This window comes from Zootoca vivipara, chromosome 5 (assembly GCF_965207765.1).
Source record: "Zootoca vivipara chromosome 5, rZooViv2.hap1.1, whole genome shotgun sequence".
NCBI classification, from domain to species: domain Eukaryota; kingdom Metazoa; phylum Chordata; class Lepidosauria; order Squamata; family Lacertidae; genus Zootoca; species Zootoca vivipara.
Window position 1 is genome coordinate 87,954,110 of NC_142588.1, and position 6,551 is coordinate 87,960,660.

General features: G+C 53.9%; 1 pseudogene; it reads left to right on the forward strand.

The window, feature by feature from the left end:
• Positions 1-2,541: 2,541 nt before the first annotated feature.
• On the forward strand, positions 2,542-5,858 carry LOC132592107 (ras-related protein Rab-18-like; annotated as a pseudogene).
• Positions 5,859-6,551: the final 693 nt, after the last annotated feature.

A 6,551-nucleotide genomic window follows, 5' to 3' on the forward strand; every position in this document is an offset into this window, starting at 1 on the left:
AGCTAGCAGGACCAGTGGTCAGGAATGATGGGAATTGTAGTCTCAAAACATCTGGAGGGCTGAGGTTGAGGAAGCCTGGTTTAATCGTTCGTGGTTCATAGGCAGTACTTTGTGTATATTACTGGCTTTAAGAGAAGGGAGGCCAGCTTCGGCATCAAGCATTGGAGTGGTGGGTACCCCAAGAAAGGCACTAATGTGTTTTCAAGATCCAGTTTTGAATAACTTCCATGGAATTCACTTCAGCTCTATCTTAGCACCACATAAAATGTGGGCAAGTGCTGCGAATCATAGAATTGTGGAATACTTCTTCCACAAAGGACTTAAAATGCTTAGGATAACTAGATAATCACCCTTTTCTTTTTTTGGGGGGGGGAATATTGGTAGCCTGATGTCAGAATACTAAAGGCCATAAGCAGTGGAGGCTGGTCCCTCACCTGCCCTGCTTTGTTACTTAGAAGCAACCCAAGGAGTTGTACTGCCAACAGCCTCCTCCTCCTTCCTACACTAGAATTCATTGGCTGTGCCTATCAGTTATCAGTGCCCCTGACTCCACCTAGTGTCAGCCTCCTGCCTTACACCCCACAAGTCCCATTGGACACTAATTGCCGCTGGTTGTATGGTGACTTTCCCCCAACGACAAGTTCCCAAATATTTCGAGTTTGGCACTTGGTCAATATCATGGCTATGAAAATACAGTTTGCATCTAATAGGATGCTTGCCAAAAAGGACCACTTTAGTCTTCTCATACTTTACAACTCAGAATTCTTTTGATATGAGTTCCAAGTTCTATAAGCAGCTCTTTAAGTCGTTTCTGAGGAATAATGGATAGTTGAGCCATGTCATCAGTGTATCATAATAGCAGAAGTAAAGTGGCTGAAATATCAGATGAACAGAAACTTGGATACCTCGGTTGCTCAACAATCTGATGGATATAAGCATTAAAAAGAAATGAAGCCATCACAAGACAGCCTTGGCAGATGGTCTTCCCCCTGGCTCCAGGGGGCCAATGCTCTGTGGGCTGCCTCAATTTTTTTTTGAGGGGGCCACCTCCCCCATTTTTGAGGCTGAACACAGAGCCGGGCACGGAATGGCATCGGGACGTCAGGTCAGCCCCCTCAATGTTCCTCAGAAGGTGGCGCCTCTGATTCTGATAACACCTCTTGCTCACCTGGGTGGAGGATGCAGAAGGATATACAGTCATACCCAGGTTAAGTACACTTCAGGTTGAGTACTTTCAATTTAAGTACTCCACGGACCCATCTGGAACGGATTAATCCACTTTCCATTACTTTCAATGGGAAAGTTCGCTTCAGGTTAAGTATGCTTCAGGTTAAGTACGGACTTCCAGAACCAATTACACTCATGCTTCAGGTTAAGTATGCTTCAGGTTAAGTATTCAGGTTGAGTACTCCACGGACCCGTCTGGAATGGATTAATCCACTTTCCACTGCTTTCAATGGGATAGTTCACTACAGGTTAAGTACGCTTCAGGTTAAGTACGGACTTCCAGAACCAATTAAGTACTTAACCTGAGGTACCACACTGTACCACTATGTGGAAAACTAATCAACTGCCCAAATAAAACATTTGAATTCATTGTTCCACCAACTTTTGCCCCTGGCAGGTTGCCCAGGAGGAAACGTGGCCCTTGGTCCCAACAGGGTCCCCCAACCTTGATATAAAGAAAGACATTGATCAGGCATATTCTTGTCTTTTGGGAGACCGAAAAGCCCAACAGTTTTGGGCAGGTAACAGTAAGTTTATGAACTGCAACCTCACAGTCTTCACAGAAGGCAGCAGGGGTCTTGGATCGGCAAGTGCAGCAGCGAGAACCAGGCACCTTGCTTTCTAAGCTCCTTACTTTGCACCAGTGCCACCCAGATAAACAAAGGGTGGTGTTGCAGTCTCCAATTCATCAGGGATCAGGTGACACAACAGGTCAATAGGGTTCCACTGGGTCCTATAAAGTTATTGCATAGCCTCCAACATTTCTCTGATAAAAGTAAGCCCCACATGGCAGACATGGCAGTCTGTGTAGCACGGAATGAGGAGCTAGGTTGGTCGGGCCGAGGCCCCTGGTTGCTTACCTTCCAAGTTCTGGACTGCAGAATCCGGGACCGGCAGCCATTTTACACCGGAAGTTGCGTCGATGTAACTTCCAGTGTTGCTTTGCCCTTCTATGGGCACCCAAAATGGCCGCCGCCGGCTTCAAAAGTCGCTTGTACGCATGTCAGGAAGTGCGCCGACGCAACTTCTGGTGTCGCTTCGCCCATCTATGGGCACCAAAATTGCCACCGCCAACACCGGAAGTCACGTCTATGCACTTCCGGACATGCGTAGATGCGACTTTTGAAGCTGGCGGTGGTCATTTTGGTGCCCATAGAAGGGCAAATTGGAAATAAAAAAATGGCCGCCGGCAGGAGAAAATAATGGAGAAAAATGGGAGACGAAGTGATACGGGGGACCACCGGGAAAAGGTAAGAAAAAAAGGGGTTTTCCCAGGGGAAACGGGAGACTTGGCAGCTATGCCTGGTTGTTGGGATGGCCGAGGATATTTTGACCATGCTGAAGATCCTCATCATCAGCTAGAGTGGCACTGGCAAGTCTAGGTGTTGACTCGCAAGTGAAAACAGTATTTGTCAAGGGAAATAAGGTTAAACTAGCAATCTGTTGAACCTTATAGCCCAGGCAGTCAGGACACTGCAGGTCAGGAACGGTTCAGAACGTTAACACCCAGCTATTACAGAGGAGCACAGGGTGTCCTGTTAGTTTATGAATTCACAAAAGAGACACTTTTGCTAAACTAGACAACTGGCTAACTGAATTAGAAACATACTGCGCAAGAGATGATATACAGTGGTTCAAATGTTACCGTGTTTCTCATATTATAAGTCATGTCTTATATTAATTTTTTCTTCAAAAAAACACGACATGGCTTATTTTTGAGGGATGTCTTATTTTTTAATAAAGTGCACGCGGGCGCTGTTTGCCGGGCTTGTCAAGCCCAGCAAACAGCGCCCGCCGATCTTCGGTGACAGGCGGGGGTGGGCGGAGAGCGGAGAACGATCTCCGCTTCCCCCCCACCCCCGCCTGTCACACAGCACAGGTCGGCGGGCGCTGTTTGCCGGGCTTGTCAAGCCCAGCTAGGAGCGCCCGCCGATCTTCGGTGACAGGCGGGGATGGGGGGAGAGCGGAGAACGATCTCCGCTTCCCCCCACCCCCGCCTGTCACACAGCAAAGGTCGGCGGGCGCTGTTTGCCGGGCTTGTCAAGCCCAGCTAGGAGCGCCCGCCGATCTTCGGTGACAGGCGGGGATGGGGGGAGAGCGGAGAACGATCTCCGCTTCTCCCCCACCCCCGCCTGTCACACAGCACAGGGCCGAAGATCGGCGGGCGCTGTTTGCCGGGCTTGTCAAGCCCAGCAAGGAGCGCCCGCCGATCTTTGGTGACAGGCGGGGGTGGGGGGAGAGCGGAGAACGATCTCCGCTTCTCCCCCACCCCCGCCTGTCACACAGCACAGGGCCGAAGATCGGCGGGCGCTGTTTGCCGGGCTTGTCAAGCCCAGCAAACAGCGCCCGCCGATCTTTGGTGACAGGCGGGGGTGGGGGGAGAGCGGAGCACGATCTCCACTTCCCCCCACCCCGCCCATCATACAGCACAGGGCCGAAGATCGGCGGGCGCTGTTTGCCGGGCTTGTCAAGCCCAGCAAACAGCGCCCGCCGATCTTCGGTGACAGGCGGGGGTGGGCGGAGAGCGGAGAACGATCTCCGCTTCCCCCCCACCCCCGCCTGTCACACAGCACAGGTCGGCGGGCGCTGTTTGCCGGGCTTGTCAAGCCCAGCTAGGAGCGCCCGCCGATCTTCGGTGACAGGCGGGGATGGGGGGAGAGCGGAGAACGATCTCCGCTTCTCCCCCACCCCCGCCTGTCACACAGCACAGGGCCGAAGATCGGCGGGCGCTGTTTGCCGGGCTTGTCAAGCCCAGCAAGGAGCGCCCGCCGATCTTTGGTGACAGGCGGGGGTGGGGGGAGAGCGGAGCACGATCTCCGCTTCCCCCCCCCACCCCCGCCTGTCACACAGGACAGGTCGGAAGATCGGCGGGCGCTGTTTGCCGGGCTTGTCAAGCCCAGCAAGGAGCGCCCGCCGATCTTCGGTGACAGGCGGGGGTGGGGGGAGAGCGGAGAACGATCTCCGCTTCCCCCCCACCCCCGCCTGTCACACAGCACAGGTCGGCGGGCGCTGTTTGCCGGGCTTGTCAAGCCCAGCTAGGAGCGCCCGCCGATCTTCGGTGACAGGCGGGGGTGGGGGGAGAGCGGAGCACGATCTCCGCTTCTCCCCCACCCCCGCCTGTCACACAGCACAGGGCCGAAGATCGGCGGGCGCTGTTTGCCGGGCTTGTCAAGCCCAGCAAACAGCGCCCGCCGATCTTTGGTGACAGGCGGGGGTGGGGGGAGAGCGGAGAACGATCTCCGCTTCCCCCCCACCCCCGCCTGTCACACAGGACAGGTCCGAAGATCGGCGGGCGCTGTTTGCCGGGCTTGTCAAGCCCAGCAAGGAGCGCCCGCCGATCTTCGGTGACAGGCGGGGGTGGGGGGAGAGCGGAGCACGATCTCCGCTTCCCCCCACCCCCGCCCGTCATACAGCACAGGGCCGAAGATCGGCGGGCGCTGTTTGCCGGGCTTGTCAAGCCCAGCAAGGAGCGCCCGCCGATCTTTGGTGACAGGCGGGGGTGGGGGGAGAGCGGAGCACGATCTCCGCTTCCCCCCACCCCCGCCCGTCATACAGCACAGGGCCGAAGATCGGCGGGCGCTGTTTGCCGGGCTTGTCAAGCCCAGCAAGGAGCGCCCGCCGATCTTTGGTGACAGGCGGGGGTGGGGGGAGAGCGGAGCACGATCTCCGCTTCCCCACCCACCCCCGCCTGTCACACAGGACAGGTCCGAAGATCGGCGGGCGCTGTTTGCCGGGCTTGTCAAGCCCAGCAAGGAGCGCCCGCCGATCTTTGGTGACAGGCGGGGGTGGGGGGAGAGCGGAGAACGATCTCCGCTTCCCCCCCCCCGCCTGTCACACAGGACAGGTCCGAAGATCGGCGGGCGCTGTTTGCCGGGCTTGTCAAGCCCAGCAAACAGCGCCCGCCGATCTTTGGTGACAGGCGGGGGTGGGGGGAGAGCGGAGAACGATCTCCGCTTCCCCCCACCCCCGCCTGTCACACAGGACAGGTCCGAAGATCGGCGGGCGCTGTTTGCCGGGCTTGTCAAGCCCAGCAAACAGCGCCCGCCGATCTTCGGTGACAGGCGGGGGTGGGGGGAGAGCGGAGCATGATCTCCGCTTCCCCCCCCACCCCCGCCTGTCACACAGGACAGGTCCGAAGATCGGCGGGCGCTGTTTCCCGGGCTTGTCAAGCCCAGCAAGGAGCGCCCGCCGATCTTCGGCTCTGTCCCCCGATGCGCGACGGCTCGGGGAAGCAGGCAGGGAGCTCCTGCTGGGTCCCGCGCCTTCGCCTCTCGCTCGGTCGGGGCTACACGACATGGCTTATTTTCGGGGTATGTCTTATTTTTCACTAACCCTTAGAAATCCTGTCATGGCTTATTTTTTGGGGATGCCTTAAAATATGAGAAACACGGTAGTAGGAAACAACATTGATAAGGAAAACAGGGAAGTTGACAGAAATGAGGGTCACAAGTTTGCCCGAAAACATTCCATGTTGTTCATAGAGGCAAAAACATGTGCCTTTGAGGAGCTTGTTGAGAAAATCATAGTATCCGGGACTGTGGGGAAATGAGAGCCAAAACAGAGGTGTCAAGTTGTTAAACAATGAAGAGAGCTGTAGCAGCGGCTGTGGTGACTACCATTCTGTGTTATAAACCCAGGAAAACTTGTTCTTTTGCATATTTAAGAGGATGGTGGTTTCCTCTAGACATAAACTTACACCTGCTATTTTAGAGACCTTGCGGTTTGCACATATTTGTGTATCACAGCAAGTGAACATTTTTCTAGGGAAATGTGCTCTGCAGCTTTTTCAGTTGAAAAGTGTTATGGTTAGCATGCCTAATTCGAAACTGATCAGTTCTTTTTATACGTAGCATAATAACTTGTTGCAGGAACAAAGGCACTCAAATTTCACAATTATCATAGAATTACTTGGGAAAATATTTCAAACACATGTTGCCTTCGTTCTGTCTAACTCAGGCCTTTAACTCAACCATGGCACTGTCTGAGGCACACGAATCTCAAATCGTACAAGTGGATGCATGTAAAAATTGCACAATTTCATTGTCAAAGCCCCTTTCTGACCATTTTAACAGCATGCATATACAATCCCTTTCTTGCTTCAAGCAACACTTTTTCCAACTCGTAACTAATCCCAGTTAAAATCTGTGGTCTTGAAAGAGGTGCAAATTACTTCTGGTGGGGGTTGGGTGAGAAGGGGAGATTTTAAAAATTGTCAATTCAGTGAATACTATGATTGTCTAATTGGTGTTTTTTTAATTTAAAAAAACCCCTGTGTGTGTGTGTGTGTGTGTGTGTGTGTGTGTCACTCTTGCACCATGGCATTT